The 24325-nt window shown below is 39.6% G+C and overlaps 1 long non-coding RNA gene and 1 pseudogene across 1 annotated transcript; both read left to right on the top strand.

Annotated features, from left to right (window-relative positions):
• Positions 1-1245: 1245 nt before the first annotated feature.
• On the top strand, positions 1246-9180 carry LOC120199040. Its single transcript, XR_005523415.1, has 4 exons — positions 1246-1473; positions 1557-1767; positions 1892-1992; positions 8612-9180. It is a non-coding gene; the product is annotated as an uncharacterized LOC120199040 (long non-coding RNA).
• A 135-nt stretch (positions 9181-9315) lies between these two features.
• Positions 9316-22761, top strand: LOC120199044 (annotated as a pseudogene).
• Positions 22762-24325: the final 1564 nt, after the last annotated feature.

Here is a 24325-nt window from a genome sequence, read left to right as displayed (position 1 = left end):
CTTTTAGTTTTACATAGATTTAGGATCGTTGAATGAGTGAAAACAAATGACTGAGATTAAAAATAGAAAATTTGAAGATATTTACTAGAAAAAAAACAAGGAGTCAATCTCAGTCATATGTTTTTACTCATCCAACGATCCTAAATATGTGTCAAACTAAAGAATTTTACATTATGTAAGTGAATCTTAACCCTTCTCTCTCTATATAAGTCATGATTATGTAATATCATACTCACACTATTACATTACTCGCAACAACAAAAATTTTGTTACATTGTCATTCTTAATAAAATAATATAAGTTTAATGCAATTGTAAAATAATTAAGGGTAAAGTACATAAATGATCCCTCGACTATAATTTATTGTTTTATTATTTTCATTGACTATTAAAAGTTACAAAATAATCACTAGACTATTTATTATGTCCCAAACTCATCATTTTTCATTAAAAAATTGATGATATTCTAAGCTGAATGTTAATCTGTTTACTGTGATATGATAATATCTTGTCCTAGAATATCAAAAGACTATCACATCCCAATCATCATATTAACGTCCAACTTCGACAACTATCAAATTTTTAACTGAAAAAGAACGAATTTGGAACATAATAAATAGTCGGGTGATCATTTTGTAATTTTTAATAATTGAGGGACTTAATAAAGTAACTAGGTAAAATAAGTTTAATGCAAGTGTAAAATAATTAAGGGTAAAGTACATAAATGATCCCTCGACTATAAGGTACTATTTTATTAAGTCCCTCGACTATTAAAAGTTACAAAATGATCACTAGACTATTCATTATACCCTAAACTCATCATTTTTCATTAAAAAATTGATGATATTCTAAGCTGAATGTTAACATGTTTATTGTGATATGATAATATTTGATCATAGAATCTTAAAAGACTATCACATCCCAGTCATTATATTAACGTCTAACTTCGACAACTATCAAATTTTTAACTAAAAAGGATGAATTTGGAACATAAGAAATAGTCGGGTGATCATTTTGTAATTTTTAATAATTGAAGGGCTTAATAGTTGGAGGATTATTTTGTAACTTTTAATAATCAAAGGACTTAATAGAGTAGTAGCCTATAATCGAGGGATCATTTGTGTACTTTACCCAATAATTAAATTAGAGAGTAAATCATTTTTTACTTGAAATGCCTGCCATTAAATAAACCAAACAAAGTACAACTGTCTCGCAAAATAAATAAACTGAAACTAAAAAACATCAAAAGAAAGCACCTTCATCAAAACAATCAGAAAACAAAAAGCAAAATAAAACCATGGCCGGCATATCTTCTTCTTGCATGTAATTGGAAACCATGAACGAGCGATTTGCAAGAAGAAAACGAAGAAACAAAATTCGAATCTAAGAGAGCAGCAACTCAACCCCTCGGAAGTCATCTAAGGAGGGTCCAGGTAGCGACGGTCCTCCGCCGCTTGAAGTTCCACTGCAGGAGGTGCTTCCTCAATTCAAAACCGATCGATTTCTCCAACCCCTCTTTTTTTGCTAAAATATGGGCCATCTGATTTCTATTTCTAGGGGTGTTGCAGAACGAACAGGCATGGAAACCAACCGCCCGTTGTCGAGCTTCCCAAATCAGTGCACTAATTTCCAAACGATTTGACTTCGATGATGAAATCTTCTCGATCACTATCTTCGAATCCCCCTCCACAATGACATTTTGAAATCCCAGATCCTGTGCAAAATCGATGGCATGAATCGCCGCCAAGCTTTACCCAAGAAAACAGAGGTAATTCTGGAAACCTTCCTTCTGTATGCACCTAGAATCAGCCCAAGGTTGTCACGAATGATGATACCTGACCATGCAACTTTTGATGCAAGTAATACATGAGCGTAAAAATTGATCTTTATAGCTGACTGAGGAAGAGCTCGCCATTGAACCACAGGGGAGTCGAGATTATTTCCCAATCGAGCATTGGCAGTGGAAAAATCGCTGCATTGGGAATGAATCAAGGTAAGAATATTTTCCTTTCTTAACATTTTTTCTTGATGTAAATGTACATTACGGGCATACCACAAGGCCCATATTGACACCTGAATCTCTGCATGTTTAGAACTTATATTGTTAGAAAATAGCCACCCTAGCCACTCCACCAAATTAGATTGCGAAATCACCCGTGACCATGAATAATTTAAATCCCTCCATACTGATTTTGCAAGGACGCAATCCCTTACCACATGTAAACCCAATTCCACTTCCATAGCACATCTCGGACACATTGGACTCTGAATCAAATGCCTAAAGTATAAATTCTGAGCAGTTGGAATGAGGTTCCTGGAAAAATGCCATACTTGTATTTTAATCTTCAATTGACATGAGGTAGCCCATATAGCATTATAAATCATTTTCTCTGACTGCGAGACCTTTACCTCCGGTAGCAGAAGTCGGTACCCGCTTCTAATAATGTACACCCCCGGTCTCTCCCCACTCTATACTCTACAATCTTCCTGTCTACTGCTTGCTAAAAGAATCTCCAAATTTATTAGCTTCCTTTGCCACAAATACCTCCCTAATTAACTCTTTCTTCCAGCCTCCCTGCCTCTCATCAATTAGATCGGCCACCATATTTATCAAATGTACATAGGAGGAAAGCACTCTATGAGTCACCCGATTGGGCAGCCAACAGTCATTCCAAACTGAGATGGCTTCTCCGGACCCCACCTTCCACCGCATCCCTTTTTGAAGCAAACCCTTTGCACTCCAAATACTTCACCATATATATGATGGGAAGAACCAAGATCCGAACAAAGAAAATCTCTTGAAGAATAATATTTTGCTCTTAAAACACGTCCAACCAATGAAGTAGGATTAGTTAATAATCCCTACCCCTGCTTTGCAAGTAAAGCAATGTTACACTTCGCCATATGCCGGAATCCGAAACCCCCATCCTCCTTATGCTGACAAAGGGCTTCCCACGTGCACCAGTGAATGCCTATCTTCGTTTCTGACTTTTGCCACTAAAACTTTACCATGATCCTTTCAAGTTCCAAGCAAAAGCTTTTTGGTAACAAGAAACAATTCATAACGAAGAGGGGAATCGCTTGAAGAACTGATTTAATGAATACCTTCTTACCCCCTTGAGAGAGAGCACGGACGCTCCAACTGCGAATATGACTGTGACATTTATCCAGCAAATAACTGAACGCCCCTCTTTTATTTCTCCCAACAATATCAGGCAGCCCCAAGTACTTTTCCGGGTTGGATGAACTAAACACATCCAGAATTCTTCGAACATCATTCCTATTTGTATCAATAACCTTAGAACTAAAGAAAACCCCTGACTTATCAAAATTGATTACCTGGCCTGAATACTGACCATGCTCTCTAAGTATCTCCTTTATTCCGAGCACCACCTGAGAATTCGCTTCTCCAAAAATTAAGTTATCATCGACAAAGAAAATGTGTGAGATTATCGGGTATACCGGTTAATCCTTATTCCTGTGAGAACCCAATTCGAAACCATCTTCCTCAATAGAGATAAGAGCCCCTCACTGCAAAATAAAAATAAGTACGGACTCAACGGGTCTCCCTGTTGAAGGACCCGCTGAGGCACAAAACTATCTCCGGTAACCCCATTAATAACCACAGAATAAGTAACAGAACAAACACAATTTTGAATCATATCAATCGATCCTCCCATTTTCTGAATAACAGACCACACGAAGCTCCACTCGACTCTGTTGTAGGCCTTACTCATATATAATTTCAGAGCAAAATAACCTTTTTGGCCCTCACGTTTCTTCAAAAAAGAATGGAGAATTTCATAAGCCACAATTATATTGTTAGAGATAAGCCTGCCTGGAATGAATGCACTATGTGCTTCATCAATACAGTCCCCAAGAATTCCTTGCATATGAATAACCAGCATCTTTGATATTATATTGTACAACACATTGCACAAGATAATTGATCTGAATTGGCTCAAATTTTTCACCTTATCCACCTTGGGAATTAACACAATATGCGTGTGATTTACCATACTAACATCCTACAACCCTGACAACACCCCAACACAAAACGCATCAATCTCTTCTCCAATCAAATGCCAGAATCTCTGATAAAATATTGCTATCATCTTCCCCTGCAGCCTTTAAAGTGCTCATAGATTTAACCGTTGTAGTGACATCATCATAAGTGACGGGTTTTAATAACAAAGTGTTCATGTCGGTTGTAATACTTTAGTGAATGACATCCAAAACACCATCCTCCATTGGCTCAGCTGAAGATGCGAACAAATCTTGAAAATAATTTTTAGCTTATTCCTCAATATCATGATCAGTATCCACTGTGTTCCCCCCATCCGATTCAAGAAACTCAATTTTGTGACAACGTTTGCGCTGAGAAGCAAACCTATGAAAAAACGTTGTGTTGTTATCGTCATTCTTCAACCAATTAGCCCTTGCCCTCTGTTCCTAATAGAGTTTCGACTTATCAGCTTCTAAATTCATTTGGAGTTTGGTATCCACCATATCCACCAAAATATCATCCGTAAGTTGTTGAGCTTCCAATTCCATCAGTCTTTTGTGCATGGCTTGTGTCGTGATTTTCTATACCGACATATATCTCTGAACCACTCGTCAAGTCCATGGAAAACATAACTAAGCTTAACTGGCACATCCCAGACCGCCTCGAGCCATAATTTCCTGAACCCATTCTCGCATGACTCCAACAACCAGGAAGCTTCAAATCGAAAATACCACCTTTGAGTAACCTTAGTATAAGTCATTGTGTTAAGAAAAAGCGATCAGTGATAAGAAAAGGAATGGACCATACGTCGCATAGAATATAGTGGAAATCGAATCTTCTAAGCATCATTGGCCAACCCCTATCCAATCTTTCCCGGATAAGAGTTTCCAAGCGTATACCACGCTCCCAAGCGATCCAATTACCAGTGAAACTGACGTCATATAAACCACAATCATCGAGAGTACTTTGAAAAGCTTCCATTTGCCGTTCACTTCGTATCATCCCTCCCTCTTTTTCATAGGAAAATAAAATTTCATTAAAGTCCCCCAACACTAGCCAAGGGATATCTGGCAAATTGTTCAACTGCCTCAATAGGTTCCACGACTCTGTTCTCCTTTGCTCCTCCGGGGCTCCATAAAAACCCGTGCATCTCCACTGGACACCGTCCGTATCAGAAACAAAAAGAACATCAATATGAGACTTAGAAAAAGACCGAAGCATAACCTGACAATCCGATCTCCAACCTAAACTTAAACCACCTCTAGTACCCACTGGGTCAACCTCAATACCAGAGAGTAACTTAATCATTAAAGAATTAAGTTTAATTCAAATTTATCACTCTACCTATAGTAACAAAATCTCCTTTTTAACTGTATTTCATAAATGAATTTTAGTAATCCTATAGATAGAGATACTTTAAAAAATATTTACGAAATATTTTATGGAAGAGTATTATATTTAAAAATAGTAAATAAACAAATAATTATAAAATAGAGTGATAAAAATACAAAACTTGTATGCAACAGTTATTAGTCTTAGGTGTGATTCTTGATTTTTTTGGCATAATAGGGTAGAACCAAAAAAAAAATCCAACAGTGATATGTGAAATTTTTTTAGAGATCTATGACATTTGCTACAGTGAATGGAACTCGTCACGTTGAGGTGACGAATTCCAATAAAAATATTTTTATTCAAATTTTTACCCTCGTGTGATAAAATTTAATAAAAATTATATTTTATTAAACTCGTCACCTCAAAATAACGAGTTTAAATAAAAAATATTTATTGGAATTCGTCGTCTCGACTTGACGAGTTTCATGAACACTATAAAAATACCGTAAATCTAAAAATAAATTTTTACTTACCTTATTTTCCTAAACAATTTACCCCGTTTACCATATTGAAAAAGAAAACCGTGATTCTTATGTATTAATTTTTATGTAAAAAATATATAGTTGGACAATCAAATTATATTTGATTATGTTTATGGAAGAAATGGTACTAGAGAAAGTAAATGGTCCAATAATCTGTTCACTTCAAAAGAAGCAAAGGCCACATACGACCAAAAAGAAGAAAGGGAAGGCCACTTGGTTCAAGGCCGACCTACACATAAAGTGCCCACTTTAATATTAATTTGGGGAGTATTTTTTGCTTTTTGTTTCGGGACAAATTTTATATGCATTGTTTTTTAATATTTTAAAACAAATCAAAACTGATAAATGATGAATCCTTGTGAAAATGGCAACAATACCCATATCTACTCTCCTACCTTATGACCACGTGTTGAGAACATACAAGAGGATTTCTATTTCAGTTCACTTTAATCTCATATGTGGATCCAATTACGTTCTTTTCCACATTTATTTCTCATCAGTTCTTCATATTTATTTTAATTAATTATACCATCTACCATACACCCAAAAGAAAGAAAACCGAAAAAAAAGAAACCTTTTGTTGTTAACTTATTATTAATTTGGTTTAACTACATAGATGATCACTTATATTTGTGTTTTATTCACTTTTGGTTACTGATTTCAAAAAACATAAGATATGATCATTTTCGTTTTTATTTAATTAAGATATGATCACTTTCATTTTTATTTAATTATGATGTGGTCATCACCGGTTAATTGATGTTAACAATTAACATAATATGTGAAGTGATAGTTGATATAATCACACATTTGATCCATATTATTTACATATTCTACCAATTGAATCATATATTATTTACATATTCTATCAATTTAATCATACTTTTAAATAAATTTTAACATAAAATATTTTTTTTTAAAATAAAATATTTTTAAATTAAGTTAATGATAAAATATATTTAATAAGTTAATATAATAATATTTTTAAGTTAATATATATAAAATATTATGAATTTAAGCATTTATAAACTAAGATACAAAATATATACACCGTGTTGTCTATTTTAGACCGAACAATGGTCTTAGCTTAATGGTTGGATACATGTTTAGTTTCCTAAATAACCAATGTTTGAATCTTTTTTGCTTCAATTTGTTTACCTTTGTTTTCTTTCAACCAGATGGTGACACCTGCCACTCTTTGATTGATGAAAATAAATATATTAAAATTAAAATAAAGTTAGTCATTCAATCGAATTATAACGCGTGACATGACATGTGACATCATTTGTTTGGAGGATTAAATTTATTTTAATGTATTAAAAGTATGACTAAATTGAGAGAATATGTAAATAATATGGATCAAATGTGTGATTATATCAAAATATTTAATTGTTGTTATCTCGAAGTGACCACTAGAGGTGGCAATCGGGTGGAAAAAATCGAAAACCGTGTGGATCCGAACCGACGAGGATGGGGACTAACCGAAATCTTCATCAACGGGGATGGGATTGGAGAAGTTTTATCCTGAAGCTTAAATGGGGATGGGGATGGAGATTGCTATATACAAACCGTGGGGATAACCAAATTGTACCCGTGTGAATAACTTGGAGATCCCCAAAAAATATCCGTAGAGATCCTCGATATTTTACAAAATTTTAAAAATATATTTATAGTCATTTACCTATATATCCTTAATATATATTTTAATAAAAGTTATTTATGATTAAAAAAAAACCCAACTATATATATTCTAATCCGCAATGGTTAAAATTGTACATATACATTAGGTGTTAGATGAATATGACGTTTGAAACTTTCATATTATATATAGAGACCAATTTGAGACAATATGATATAACTTACAAGTTTTAGGTGTTATATGGATTTAAAAAATGTTTGTTTAATTTTTGGGATGGAGATTAACCGAAGTCCGTAGGGATCCGTAGGGGATGATTAGGGGATAAAAAAATCCCTGAAAACATATAATGTGGATTCTCCAAAACTGTACCCGCAAGTGTTGAGGACAAAATGGGTAATGCAAACCCGTTCCCGCCACGCCCCGTTGCCACTCCTAGTGACCACATCTTAATCAAATAAAAACAAAAGTGATCATATCTTATTTTTTTGAAATCAGTGACCAAAAGTGGATAAAACACGAACATAAGTGATCATTTGTGTAGTTAACCCTATTAATTTCACTGGCGAATTAGCGCAAAATATCACCAGTAACCATTGCCAACCACGTAAGAAATTGTACGAACCAAGAGCTCTTCTAGGACGTTGTCGGCATGAACCAAAGTTCTGGTGTATCATCGGCTTTGAACCGTGGACGGCCGATTTCTAATTGGAATCGGAGATATCAGAATCATAGATTTAAATATCGGTGGATCGCGGCTAATTATGACAATAACGGGTTGCTGCTTTTACCATTGTTTCTAACTTAGGAAAAAAACAGTTTCTTTTTAAAATAATAAAAAAATTACGACAACAATACCTGCAGTAATGTCTGTTATGTACACAAACACAATGAACGCAGTATAATTGAAAATGCGACCATAACAACAATTTAAATCCATGAGGTCAGATCAGAATCCATTGTCATGGAACTTGGCTACCCTTTTCTGATCGACAATCTCCATGTCGATCGCGTTGCGTGATAACTGACAAATATTGCTGACAACCATTACAGCTGGACTATAACCTCGTGTTTAAACTTTTGTTTTTTCTTTCAGGCCCTTACGTACAGAGTAGGACACAATTCCATATCTGATGATTCAACCAAGTATCGCCAGTTTGATGAAATTGTTCACTGGAAAAATGTCAGGAACCCTGTGAACAGATTTAGAAATTGGGTTCAAACTTATGGCTGGTGGAGTGAACAACAAAAAACTCAGCTCCGAAACAGTGTGAGGAAACAACTGATCAGTTCATTAATCGGTTTGATCGCAAGAATTTGTATTTTTTGCTTCATAGTTCTAATGCGTTAGAAAAAAATTAGTGCAGTTATTGGAAGCAATTCAGGTGGCAGAGAAAACAGAGAAGCCTCCACTTTTAGAGATGTCCACTATCAAACCTTGAGGAACAAGAGAAAAATCTCAGGGAAACTATCATCAGACATCCAAATGATTACCTTTCTGATATTTCTGTCTAGATTTTTTTTTCACCTTAAAAAGATTGTTTTCTCAATGTTTGTTTGATGAAGCTGATGTTTCAGTCTCAATTCTCAAAACTTGTGGTATGTACATAGGTATTTTGATGATGTCGATGAAGCATTTTGCTGGTTTAGTGTATGTGAATTTGACATTGTTGAAATACAATAATATAAGCATATAAAACACTTGTAATAGTCCATACTAATAAAAAAAAAGACAAGCAAATTTTGCCAAAACCTTGAAATTAATGTTGTATCTTCAGATTGTTACAAACGACACATCTTTAATTTTCTGGTAAAGTCATATCGCATATCCGAAAAGTATATCTCCTTCGATATGCTCAACAATGTTCCCAATATATTCTCATCCAAATCCAATGCCTCCACACACACAGTACTAGACGAAAGAAGAATAAAAATAGGAACCCTTCAACAAGTCACAACTCCCATCTCCAACCCTTCATTTCACCATCGCATGTAAGGTAAGCTATAATGGGGACAACTCCTTCTTCACCATCGCATGTTGTTATGGCATTCGATGCAACCAAGGATCATAGCGAACGGGAGCTCCGAATCACCATCAATAATCTACGAGTAAGAGGTGACATTTTACGAGTCGGGGACACACTTCTTATGCTTGGAGTTCTGCACAGAGTCACTCACCCTAGTAAGTGCATGTCTTAAATAATTTCTCCTTCATTCAACATGTCAACTCACATGTTGCCTTTATGTTCCCTTGTCTTCTGTTCCTTCTCTGGGCTGGTGTAGTGGGTTACCAGAGCAAAGCATGTCCCGAATCTTTCGGGGTAATAAGCATCCGCGCCATGGTGGAAGAAATCTCAAAGAAGATCGATGCATATGTTAATATGCTTCAACAAAGTGCAGAAGATTGTGAAAACCAAGGAGTAAAATTTCTGAATTCTGAGCCCCCACTTATTTCATAGTGCTTTATGTTGGTAATATAGCATATCAATTTTCATGTATAGGTAAGCATTGAAGTTAAAATCACAGCTGGATTTCCCATAAAGAATGTTATAGTACAAGAGGTGATATCCTCTAATGCAGCATGGGTTGTGCTTGATAGGTAAATATTTTGTATTCTGCATACATGGGATCATCCTTTCTGTGTTCCTCTCACCATGACTTACAATCTTAACAGGCACCTTCGACGGGACTTGAAGTTATATGTTAAGCAGATACTGACGCCAGACAGAATAGTGATTATCCTGTAGGCTAGCTCCGACAGACGATTCACAAGAGAAAATTCGCCCAAAAACCAGAGAAAAAAAAGTCTCTAGGGTTTAATAAAATATTATAAAATCAATAACTGTGAAAAGCAGTCCACAAGCCGGACTGTTATAGCTAAAAAAATCGTCTTTATTCGAATTTTGCCAAAAATAGCAAAAATCGTATTTATTCGAATTTTGCCAAAAATAGCAAAATCCCGAAAATCACTCTAAATTGAAATTCGAAATAAAATAAGCAATCTCCCAAAAATCCGGTCTAAATCGGATTTAAATTGACTTCCTAATTAACAATCGAAATATTACCATAAATAGTAAAAAATAACTAAATCTAGTGATTCGGAGGGGAAAACGGCAGAATTTGAGGTTGAAAAAAAGGCCACATTGAGCGTAGCTCAATGTGGAGAGCGTGCGCGTCGAAAAGAGCTTTCCGGATTGGGGTCTTATGCGCGATTCTGACACCTGTAGCCAAAGTTATGGCCAAAAGACTGAAACATACTCAAAACGACCCCAATAAGGAACATGTCACAATCAATTCCCGCCTTTGCGCTGATCTGCCAACTCATGGTATCTCAGCGCCATCAACGTGCAATCTGACAGCTCAGCATCATCTGTCTCAGATCCCCCTGCATCAGTCGCCCCGGGTTGGAAAGAACTCGTCCTCGAGTTCAGAGTAGTGTCATCAGGATCCACAAAACAATGACTCAGGTGCTTCACATTAAAGACATCAGAAGTCTTCAAGTGACTGGGAAGTCGCAACCTGTAAGCATTATCATTGATCTTCTGCACGACCTCACAAGGTCCAATCTTCCGATCCTTAAGCTTATTATACTCACCAACAGGAAAACGATCACGAGTTAATACAGCCCAAACAAAATCACCAACATCAAAAGTACCTGACGACGATGATTGTCGACCCGAGTCTTGTACTTGGTATTGCTCTCATGAATGGTCTGTTTCACCTGCTCATGGATACCCCGAAGATACTTTGCCATCTCATCTGCTTTAGGACTGAAACGTCCTATACGTGGAATAGGGGCTAAGTCCAACACCCCGGATGGGTTCTGACCATAGACAATCTCAAATGGGCTTAAACCTGTGGTTCTGTTTTTTGATCTGTTGTAGGCAAATTCTGCCTGAGGCAATGCCAAATCCCACTGCTTCGGCTTCGTTCCTGCCAAACACCTTAAAAGGTTTCCCAAACTTCGGTTCACCACCTCAGTCTGGCCATCCGTCTGGGGGTGGTAGGCGCTACTGAAATTCAACTGCGTTCCCAGTTTCCCCCACAGGCTCTTCCAGAAATGACTGATGAACTTAGTATCACGATCTGAAGTGATGGATCGAGGAACACCATGTAAACGCACAATCTCCTTGAAATAGAGATGGGCAATCCGGTCAGCATCCATAGTCTTTCTGCAAGCTACAAAATGAGCCATCTTGGAAAACCTGTCAACCACAACAAAGATAGAATCAGAGGCCCTTTGGGTGCGGGGTAAGCCTAGTACAAAATCCATGCTGACATCGAACCAAGGAGCTTCAGGAACAGGTAAGGGAGTGTACAATCCCGCATTGGTGAGAACTCCCTTAGATCGCTGGCACACATAACAACGGTCCACATAATGGGCCACATCACTAGTCAACTTGGGCCAATAAAATTCAGAAGAGATAAGGGCCAATGTCTTATCTCGGCCAAAGTGTCCCTCATTATGGAGTTCACTTATAATTTGCTGCCTCAATGAACAATCTGGAATGCACAATTGTAATCCACGAAACAGATACCCATTATGCAAAACAAAATCATGACGGTGACCCTCAGTTACCTCCTGAAATATCCTTCCAAAGGAAGGATCAGCTGCATACATATCTGTGAACGTCTCAAATCCTGCAACTTTAGTACTCATGGTGGTGAGAAGTAAGGTACGACGGCTCAGGGCATCTGCGACGCGGTTCAAACTCCCTGCTTGGTGCCTCAGCGTAAAAGTGAATTCTTGCAAGTATGCTACCCACTTGGCATGACGTCTACTCAGCTTGTGTTGGCCATTGATGTACTTCAAGGCCTCATGATCGGTAAACAGAATAAACTCCTTCTGTACTAGGTAGTGACGCCAATGCTTCAGGGACTGAACTATGGCATAGAACTCCAGATCATAAGTGGAATAATTTTTCTTTGATCCCGATAGCTTCTCACTGAAAAAAGCAACCGGACGACCTGCCTGACTCAGAACACCACCAATGCCAACGCCAGATGCATCACAATTTACCTCGAACACTTTGTCAAAATCTGGAAGTGCCAAAACTGGAGCCTCGGTCATCTTCTGCTTGACCAGTTGAAAACTGGCCTCTGCCTCCTCAGACCACTGAAAATCACGCCCCTTGAGGCACTCTGTGATAGGGGCGATCAGAGTACTGAAATTTCTAATGAATCGACGGTAAAAAGACGCCAAGCCATGGAAACTTCGGATGTCATGTAATGTTCTTGGTCTGGGCCACTCCAAGACTGCATCTATTTTTGACTGATCTGCATGAACACCATCAGTAGACACAACAAAACCAAGAAAAGTCACAGAAGTAGTGAAGAAAGAACACTTCTTTTGATTGACAAACAAGCACTCCGTTTTCAGCATCTCAAAAACAGCACGGAAGTGATCGAAGTGTGAAGTCCATGTCGGACTATAAACGAGGATATCATCGAAGTAAACTACAACAAATTTCCCCATAAAAGGCCGCAAGACCTGATGCATAAATCTCATGAATGTACTGGGCGCATTGGATAACCCAAAAGGCATGACCATCCACTCATACAACCCTTGTGGCGTTTTAAACGCCGTCTTCCACTCATCTCCAGGCCTTATTCTGATTTGGTGGTAGCCGCTCTTAAGGTCAATTTTTGAGAAGATCTTAGAACCAGATAGCTGATCCAACATATCATCTAGACGGGGAATTGGAAACCGGTACTTCACTGTAATTCTGTTGATCGCTCGGCTGTCAACACACATACGCCAAGAACCATCTTTCTTTGGCACTAACAGAGCAGGGACTGCACATGGGCTCATACTCTCTCGGATATAGCCCCTCTCCAACAACTCTTCCACCTGTCGCTGCAACTCTTCGGCCTCCTTGGGACTGAGGCGATATGCTGGTCGATTTGGCAAACTTGACCCAGGAACAAGGTCAATTTGATGCTGAATATCCCTCATAGGTGGTAGTCCAGGAGGAAGATCCTCTGGCATCAAGTTAGAGAATTCTGCTAGCAACCGCTGCACCTCTACTGGTAAATCTGTATCCACGTCTACTGCATTGTTCTCGCAAGGTAGCAAGGCATAGACCACGTCGCCATGCTCAATCTCATCTAAAAACCTGGACATAGAAAGCAGATTAGTATTATGGGTTACTGGGGTAGGAGTAAGTCCTTCCCGCCGGGGTGCCAACACAATCTTTTTTCCCTTGATGCTAAGGGAATATGTATTCTTCCGTCCATCATGAATGACACTGCGATCATACTGCCAAGGTCGACCCAACAATATATGACACGCATCCATAGACACAACATCACACCAGGCATTATCAAATATTTTCTACCAATTGAAAAAGACACCAGGCATCGCCTATCAACTGTTACCTCACTGTCTTTATTTAGCCATGACAACTTGTATGGCTTAGGATGACGATCCGTCTTCAACTGCAATTTCTGGACAACCTCCTCGGACACTACATTCTCACAACTGCCGCTGTCAATGATCATTTTGCAGACTTTATCTGCAACTGTGCAAGTCGTGTGGAAAATATTGGTTCTCAACCAATCGTCCCCTGAATCGCCCTTGGGGGTAAGTAGACTCTTGCGAACGACCAGAGTCTCATGACCATCTCCATATAGCACATCATCAGTCTCATCATCGTCATACACGGGTTCGCCAATCTCCTCATTCTCGTCTTCCACGTTTTCCTCAATCAACAAATTTTTGCCCTTTTGACTAGCAGGCTTCCTGCAATCAGTCGCCCTATGCCCTTGTTCACCACAACGAAAACATCTAATAGTAGGGTTAGAATTACCTTGCGGTGGCTGCTGAGCAGGACGGGACTCTTGAGGGCGAACTGGTCGACTGTTGTGATCGCTCCTGATCACTGGTCTCCTGTTTTGCTGTTTTTCAACAGCAAGTGCACGCTGGTATGCTTCCGAAACACTCCACAATGAATGAAGGCTGAGGACATCTTGCAAGGGCTGGCGTAAACCCCCCAAATATCGCGCCACCATCTGCTCCTCCGTCTCAGATAAATCGTTCCGGGCGACCAATTGGTAAAACTCCTCCGTGTAATCATCGACTGATCGCGCGCCCTGCCTCAACGCATGAAGTCGCTGAAATAAGGTTTGCGTGTAGCCGAAGGGAAGGAAGTGGCCCTTCATCTTCTTTTTCATCTTCTCCCAATCAGTGATCTTGGCTTTGCCCTGTCTTTCTCGTGAACGTCGTAACTGTTCCCACCACGCAGATGCTCTGCCCTTGAGTTTGATGGCGATCAGTTTCACTTTCACACGATCGGGGACTTCCTTATATTCAAAAATACGCTCCACTTCATTAATCCAATCCACGAATCCCTCGGCCTGTAATGTACCAGAAAACTCAGGGAGATCGACCCGAAAACCGAGGTCTCCATGACGCTCCTCCCGACCACGGTGCTCCCGGAATCCTACGCCCCGGAATCCTGCGCGATTGTGATATGGGTTTTCGAAAGTGGAATTTGTATCGTGATCAGAGGCCTCACGATCCTCTAAATCCTGCGCCGCTAGGCGCTGGGTTAATTCTGCGACTTGCCTCTGCAAATCCGCAATCATCACATCCTGAACGCTGCGATCACGGCGTTGGGCTTCCTCATTCGGAACCTGCTCACGACGACCACGACCACGACCTCCAGCCATTGAAACTGGTGAAATTTCCCAAGAAGATGTTGAAGCTCTGATACCAACTGACGCCAGACAGAATAGTGATTATCCTGTAGGCTAGCTCCGACAGACGATTCACAAGAGAAAATTCGCCCAAAAACCAGAGAAAAAAAAGTCTCTAGGGTTTAATAAAATATTATAAAATCAATAACTGTGAAAAGCAGTCCACAAGCCGGACTGTTATAGCTAAAAAAATCGTCTTTATTCGAATTTTGCCAAAAATAGCAAAAATCGTATTTATTCGAATTTTGCCAAAAATAGCAAAATCCCGAAAATCACTCTAAATTGAAATTCGAAATAAAATAAGCAATCTCCCAAAAATCCGGTCTAAATGGATTTAAATTGACTTCCTAATTAACAATCGAAATATTACCATAAATAGTAAAAAATAACTAAATCTAGTGATTCGGAGGGGAAAACGGCAGAATTTGAGGTTGAAAAAAAGGCCACATTGAGCGTAGCTCAATGTGGAGAGCGTGCGCGTCGAAAAGAGCTTTCCGGATTGGGGTCTTATGCGCGATTCTGACACCTGTAGCCAAAGTTATGGCCAAAAGACTGAAACATACTCAAAACGACCCCAATAAGGAACATGTCACAATCAATTCCCGCCTTTGCGCTGATCTGCCAACTCATGGTATCTCAGCGCCATCAACGTGCAATCTGACAGCTCAGCATCATCTGTCTCAGATCCCCCTGCATCAGTCGCCCCGGGTTGGAAAGAACTCGTCCTCGAGTTCAGAGTAGTGTCATCAGGATCCACAAAACAATGACTCAGGTGCTTCACATTAAAGACATCAGAAGTCTTCAAGTGACTGGGAAGTCGCAACCTGTAAGCATTATCATTGATCTTCTGCACGACCTCACAAGGTCCAATCTTCCGATCCTTAAGCTTATTATACTCACCAACAGGAAAACGATCACGAGTTAATACAGCCCAAACAAAATCACCAACATCAAAAAGTACCTGACGACGATGATTGTCGACCCGAGTCTTGTACTTGGTATTGCTCTCATGAATGGTCTGTTTCACCTGCTCATGGATACCCCGAAGATACTTTGCCATCTCATCTGCTTTAGGACTGAAACGTCCTATACGTGGAATAGGGGCTAAGTCCAACACCCCGGATGGGTTCTGACCATAGACAATCTCAAATGGGCTTAAACCTGTGGTTCTGTTTTTTGATCTGTTGTAGGCAAATTCTGCCTGAGGCAATGCCAAATCCCACTGCTTCGGCTTCGTTCCTGCCAAACACCTTAAAAGGTTTCCCAAACTTCGGTTCACCACCTCAGTCTGGCCATCCGTCTGGGGGTGGTAGGCGCTACTGAAATTCAACTGCGTTCCCAGTTTCCCCCACAGGCTCTTCCAGAAATGACTGATGAACTTAGTATCACGATCTGAAGTGATGGATCGAGGAACACCATGTAAACGCACAATCTCCTTGAAATAGAGATGGGCAATCCGGTCAGCATCCATAGTCTTTCTGCAAGCTACAAAATGAGCCATCTTGGAAAACCTGTCAACCACAACAAAGATAGAATCAGAGGCCCTTTGGGTGCGGGGTAAGCCTAGTACAAAATCCATGCTGACATCGAACCAAGGAGCTTCAGGAACAGGTAAGGGAGTGTACAATCCCGCATTGGTGAGAACTCCCTTAGATCGCTGGCACACATAACAACGGTCCACATAATGGGCCACATCACTAGTCAACTTGGGCCAATAAAATTCAGAAGAGATAAGGGCCAATGTCTTATCTCGGCCAAAGTGTCCCTCATTATGGAGTTCACTTATAATTTGCTGCCTCAATGAACAATCTGGAATGCACAATTGTAATCCACGAAACAGATACCCATTATGCAAAACAAAATCATGACGGTGACCCTCAGTTACCTCCTGAAATATCCTTCCAAAGGAAGGATCAGCTGCATACATATCTGTGAACGTCTCAAATCCTGCAACTTTAGTACTCATGGTGGTGAGAAGTAAGGTACGACGGCTCAGGGCATCTGCGACGCGGTTCAAACTCCCTGCTTGGTGCCTCAGCGTAAAAGTGAATTCTTGCAAGTATGCTACCCACTTGGCATGACGTCTACTCAGCTTGTGTTGGCCATTGATGTACTTCAAGGCCTCATGATCGGTAAACAGAATAAACTCCTTCTGTACTAGGTAGTGACGCCAATGCTTCAGGGACTGAACTATGGCATAGAACTCCAGATCATAAGTGGAATAATTTTTCTTTGATCCCGATAGCTTCTCACTGAAAAAAGCAACCGGACGACCTGCCTGACTCAGAACACCACCAATGCCAACGCCAGATGCATCACAATTTACCTCGAACACTTTGTCAAAATCTGGAAGTGCCAAAACTGGAGCCTCGGTCATCTTCTGCTTGACCAGTTGAAAACTGGCCTCTGCCTCCTCAGACCACTGAAAATCACGCCCCTTGAGGCACTCTGTGATAGGGGCGATCAGAGTACTGAAATTTCTAATGAATCGACGGTAAAAAGACGCCAAGCCATGGAAACTTCGGATGTCATGTAATGTTCTTGGTCTGGGCCACTCCAAGACTGCATCTATTTTTGACTGATCTGCATGAACACCATCAGTAGACACAACAAAACCAAGAAAAGTCACAGAAGTAGTGAAGAAAGAACACTTCTTTTGATTGACAAACAAGCACTCCGTTTTCAGCATCTCAAAAACAGCACGGAGTGATCGAAGTGTGAAGTCCATGTCGGACTATAAACGAGGATATCATCGAAGTAAACTACAACAAATTTCCCCATAAAAGGCCGCAAGACCTGATGCATAAATCTCATGAATGTACTGGGCGCATTGGATAACCCAAAAGGCATGACCATCCACTCATACAACCCTTGTGGCGTTTTAAACGCCGTCTTCCACTCATCTCCAGGCCTTATTCTGATTTGGTGGTAGCCGCTCTTAAGGTCAATTTTTGAGAAGATCTTAGAACCAGATAGCTGATCCAACATATCATCTAGACGGGGAATTGGAAACCGGTACTTCACTGTAATTCTGTTGATCGCTCGGCTGTCAACACACATACGCCAAGAACCATCTTTCTTTGGCACTAACAGAGCAGGGACTGCACATGGGCTCATACTCTCTCGGATATAGCCCCTCTCCAACAACTCTTCCACCTGTCGCTGCAACTCTTCGGCCTCCTTGGGACTGAGGCGATATGCTGGTCGATTTGGCAAACTTGACCCAGGAACAAGGTCAATTTGATGCTGAATATCCCTCATAGGTGGTAGTCCAGGAGGAAGATCCTCTGGCATCAAGTTAGAGAATTCTGCTAGCAACCGCTGCACCTCTACTGGTAAATCTGTATCCACGTCTACTGCATTGTTCTCGCAAGGTAGCAAGGCATAGACCACGTCGCCATGCTCAATCTCATCTAAAAACCTGGACATAGAAAGCAGATTAGTATTATGGGTTACTGGGGTAGGAGTAAGTCCTTCCCGCCGGGGTGCCAACACAATCTTTTTCCCTTGATGCTAAGGGAATATGTATTCTTCCGTCCATCATGAATGACACTGCGATCATACTGCCAAGGTCGACCCAACAATATATGACACGCATCCATAGACACAACATCACACCAGCATTATCAAAATATTTTCTACCAATTGAAAAGACACCAGGCATCGCCTATCAACTGTTACCTCACTGTCTTTATTTAGCCATGACAACTTGTATGGCTTAGGATGACGATCCGTCTTCAACTGCAATTTCTGGACAACCTCCTCGGACACTACATTCTCACAACTGCCGCTGTCAATGATCATTTTGCAGACTTTATCTGCAACTGTGCAAGTCGTGTGGAAAATATTGGTTCTCAACCAATCGTCTCCTGAATCGCCCTTGGGGGTAAGTAGACTCTTGCGAACGACCAGAGTCTCATGACCATCTCCATATAGCACATCATCAGTCTCATCATCGTCATACACGGGTTCGCCAATCTCCTCATTCTCGTCTTCCACGTTTTCCTCAATCAACAAATTTTTGCCCTTTTGACTAGCAGGCTTCCTGCAATCAGTCGCCCTATGCCCTTGTTCACCACAACGAAAACATCTAATAGTAGGGTTAGAATTACCCTGCGGTGGCTGCTGAGCAGGACGGGACTCTTGAGGGCGAACTGGTCGACTGTTGTGATCGCTCCTGATCACTGGTCTCCTGTTTTGCTGTTTTTCAACAGCAAGTGCACGCTGGTATGCTTCCGAAACACTCCACAATGAATGAAGGCTGAGGACATCTTGCAAGGGCTGGCGTAAACCCCCCAAATATCGCGCCACCATCTGCTCCTCCGTCTCAGATAAATCGTTCCGGGCGACCAATTGGTAAAACTCCTCTGTGTAATCATCGACTGATCGCGCGCCCTGCCTCAACGCATGAAGTCGTTGAAATAAGGTTTGCGTGTAGCCGAAGGGAAGGAAGTGGCCCTTCATCTTCTTTTTCATCTTCTCCCAATCAGTGATCTTGGCTTTGCCCTGTCTTTCTCGTGAACGTCGTAACTGTTCCCACCACGCAGATGCTCTGCCCTTGAGTTTGATGGCGATCAGTTTCACTTTCACACGATCGGGGACTTCCTTATATTCAAAAATACGCTCCACTTCATTAATCCAATCCACGAATCCCTCGGCCTGTAATGTACCAGAAAACTCAGGGAGATCGACCCGAAAACCGAGGTCTCCATGACGCTCCTCCCGACCACGGTGCTCCCGGAATCCTACGCCCCGGAATCCTGCGCGATTGTGATATGGGTTTTCGAAAGTGGAATTTGTATCGTGATCAGAGGCCTCACGATCCTCTAAATCCTGCGCCGCTAGGCGCTGGGTTAATTCTGCGACTTGCCTCTGCAAATCCGCAATCATCACATCCTGAACGCTGCGATCACGGCGTTGGGCTTCCTCATTCGGAACCTGCTCACGACGACCACGACCACGACCTCCAGCCATTGAAACTGGTGAAATTTCCCAAGAAGATGTTGAAGCTCTGATACCAACTGACGCCAGACAGAATAGTGATTATCCTGTAGGCTAGCTCCGACAGACGATTCACAAGAGAAAATTCGCCCAAAAACCAGAGAAAAAAAAGTCTCTAGGGTTTAATAAAATATTATAAAATCAATAACTGTGAAAAGCAGTCCACAAGCCGGACTGTTATAGCTAAAAAAATCGTCTTTATTCGAATTTTGCCAAAAATAGCAAAAATCGTATTTATTCGAATTTTGCCAAAAATAGCAAAATCCCGAAAATCACTCTAAATTGAAATTCGAAATAAAATAAGCAATCTCCCAAAAATCCGGTCTAAATCGGATTTAAATTGACTTCCTAATTAACAATCGAAATATTACCATAAATAGTAAAAAATAACTAAATCTAGTGATTCGGAGGGGAAAACGGCAGAATTTGAGGTTGAAAAAAAGGCCACATTGAGCGTAGCTCAATGTGGAGAGCGTGCGCGTCGAAAAGAGCTTTCCGGATTGGGGTCTTATGCGCGATTCTGACACCTGTAGCCAAAGTTATGGCCAAAAGACTGAAACATACTCAAAACGACCCCAATAAGGAAGATGTCACAATCAATTCCCGCCTTTGCGCTGATCTGCCAACTCATGGTATCTCAGCGCCATCAACGTGCAATCTGACAGCTCAGCATCATCTGTCTCAGATCCCCCTGCATCAGATACCGTGCAAGGTTGCATTAGTTCATGATAGCTTGAATGTGGAAGTTTTGAGAAACTATACTGTAAAGGAAACAGAGGTGGCAGGAAAAAAGCATTTTTATTTCATGTCCAAGCCTGTGCCCCTATCGAACTTTAATGTCGGTGAAAACATCGACCAGTCAGAAATCTCTTGTCGGAGCTACTCTGGGACCCCAATTTCAACCGAAAACAGATGTGGTAGGTAATTCTGCAGGCTTGCAATTTTTCAGCATCAACAAGCATTATATATATTGTATTTTTCTTTCGGATACAAATGCAGGAGAAAACAAGCTGCATACTAGTTTAACTGTTATCCAAAGGCAGAGAAGAAGTTGTTTCCACAAGAAAAACTCAGGAACACCTCTTCTTTGTGTTGCTTGTGGACTGAAGACTGAATTGTATATCCAAGATTCTATGACATTCACTTATCATGAGATTCAACGAGCCACCAACCACTTTTCGGAGGAGAACTTGCTAGGAGAAGGCGGATACGGTCGTGTATATAAAGGTAAGCTTAAAGATGGACAGCTGATTGCTGCGAAGGTCCGGAAACAAGAAAGTAGCCAAGGATTTGCTGAGTTTAATTCTGAGGTATCTGTCTTAAGTTTCGCTCGTCATAAGAACATTGTGATGCTGCTTGGTTATTTTTGCAAGGAGAATCTCAACATTTTGGTATATGAGTATATATGCAACAAGTCTCTTCATTGGCATTTATTTGGTAAAGAGCCAAAAATTAACTAAATTATATACTTATCGTCGCATATTTCTTTTATCAAAAGTTTTCTCATCTGTTCTGGAATTGGGGATATTTCCACAGATAATCCGGAAAATGTTCTTGACTGGCACCAAAGACATGCTATTGCAATCGGGACGGCAAAGGGTTTGCGTTTTCTTCATGAAGAATGCCGTGGAGGTCCTATTATTCATAGGGACATGCGTCCGAGCAACATACTGCTCACACATGACTTGGTTCCAATGGTAAATGATGTTCCTTTCTATTGTGTTCTTCTATGATGAAGTGTTAACTTGTATGATTGTATACGCGCAGCTTGGTGACTTTGGTCTTGCTAGATGGAAGATCAACGACGATACTCTACAGACAACAATTCTTGGAACATTAGGGTATAGGACTTCCATGAGCTCTCGAATTCATTCTCAAGCTATCGATATGCCGATGACGGCATGAGTTTTGTTGTTAAAGTAGTGTTACTGAAGCCTTTGGTTCATGTAGATACCTTGCTCCGGAGTATGCAGAGAATGGGTTTGTTTCGGTGAGGACAGATGTGTATGCATTTGGGATAGTTCTGGTACAACTAATGTCAGGGCGAAAAGTAATTGATCTGGAAAGTGAAGGACAACATGCGTCCCTGCGACAGTGGGTATGCTTGGTTTCAATGGCCGCAATGTTAAAGGAACCGACCGATTTTTACTTATTGTCATTGTTCTGATGCTAATATTTTTTTCCATCTAGGCAAAACCATTGATCAAAAAGCTGGCACTACATGAGCTCATCGATCCTCGAATCGGGGAGTCTTATGACACTTATCAACTATACCTGATGGCTAGAACAGCTTACCTCTGCGTGCAAACCAACCCTGAAATGAGGCCATCAATGGGGGAGGTAATGCTCATCTTTACGTTGTCTTCATCATGATGCCTTGGTTAATTCTCCCTTTGAAATGCAATATTGAATCGGTACAGGTCTTGCGGCTTCTTGAAGGAGAAAGCGATGATTTCCGCCATTTAAAGAAAATGGTTGTGCCTAAATATTCAAAGCGATGAAGAACTACTTTATCTTCATCTTCCTACATCTTTGTTGTCTTCAAATAAGTTGTACGCATAGAGTATTATTACAGCGATTTATTCTCTCCAGTCATCTGAGTTTCAGCAGTAATAGAATGAGATGACATCTCTATAGATGTTTAAAGGAATAACTCTTGAATCTTTAAACACACATTCAAGTCTCATCATGCATGGATAACTATGATTGTAGTTATACATATTTTTATATTTTCATTTTTTATGCATAAGATTAGTTAATTTTAATTATAATCATATGAATATATTTTAAATTATAATTTCAAAATAAAATAGAATCAATTTTATTATATATATGCATTTAGTTTTCCATGGTCATTCACATTCTTTTATCACACTACCACATTACATACAAACTAACATATTTCATCGTTATTTTTTTTCTCTGGTTACATTTCATCGTTAATTTTAACTTCAACGTTGTATTAATTAAATCTCAGGTTCGAACACCGCATATGCTAGATATCTAAGCGTTTATTGTCAAATTGTTGAGAGATATATTTAAATAAATACTGATTTGTATTCACTCCAAATTTATAAAATGATTATAAAGTGACTATTAAAAATATTTGACTTAAAATAACATATAATAAAAATACTGAGTTATTCTATATATAAAAAATTTAAGATTTAATTACACCAATTGTCCCTAAACTATGATTCTCATTCTAGATTAAACCCTAAATTTTTTAACGTTTCAATTCCATCCTCAAACTATCGATATATGTCAATTACATCCTTCCATTAATAAAACCGTTAAAAATACCGTTAAATTCCACCTAAGCATTATGTGCATTACATACCTATATGACATGGTATTAATTATAATTAATATAGAAAATAAAATAGTAATTAACCTTTTTGTTTACAACTTCAAAACTTGGAAATATTTGAAGAAGAAAAAAATCAAAGGATGAACCTTTTTATGAAAGTTTAGAAAACCCCAATCTCGATTAAAAACCCCAATGGAATCATTCTCTCGGGGGTTTCTTTGATTCTCACTAGAATCGGAGAATCTTTGCAACCAAAACACTCGATCAAGCATAAGAAGGAAATTGCGTGTAAGTTTAAAGATTTTCGTTGATCATCCTAAAATGGTCACCAGCCAACCTTGCTCTTACCTGCAAATTCAAATTAATCACATAAAAAAGTTCCAATTTCACATATATTTTATATAATAGATAAAAATGACCTTATCAAGGAAACTGAAATAATAAGAAGAAGAGGACTTGGGTGGATTTGAAGAGGCTGAAGAGTCATTGTAATGATTTTGGTGTTGATGTGTTTCCTTCTTATGCTTGATCGAGTGTTTTGGTTGCAAAGATTCTCCGATTCTAGTGAGAATCAAAGAAACCCCCGAGAGAATGATTCCATTGGGGTTTTCGAAACTTTCATAAAAAGGTTCATCCTTTGATTTTTTTTCTTCTTCAAATATTTCCAAGTTTTGAAGTTGTAAACAAAAAGGTTAATTACTATTTTATTTTCTATATTAATTATAATTAATACCATGTCATATAGGTATGTAATACACATAATGCTTACATGGAATTTAATGGTATTTTTAACGGTTTTGT

Source organism: Hibiscus syriacus, unplaced genomic scaffold (assembly GCF_006381635.1).
Source record: "Hibiscus syriacus cultivar Baekdansim isolate YM2019G1 unplaced genomic scaffold, ASM638163v2 tig00005294_pilon, whole genome shotgun sequence".
Taxonomy (NCBI): domain Eukaryota; kingdom Viridiplantae; phylum Streptophyta; class Magnoliopsida; order Malvales; family Malvaceae; genus Hibiscus; species Hibiscus syriacus.
The sequence above is the reverse complement of the archived record's forward strand: the minus strand, read 5'-3'. Positions and strand labels throughout refer to the sequence as shown.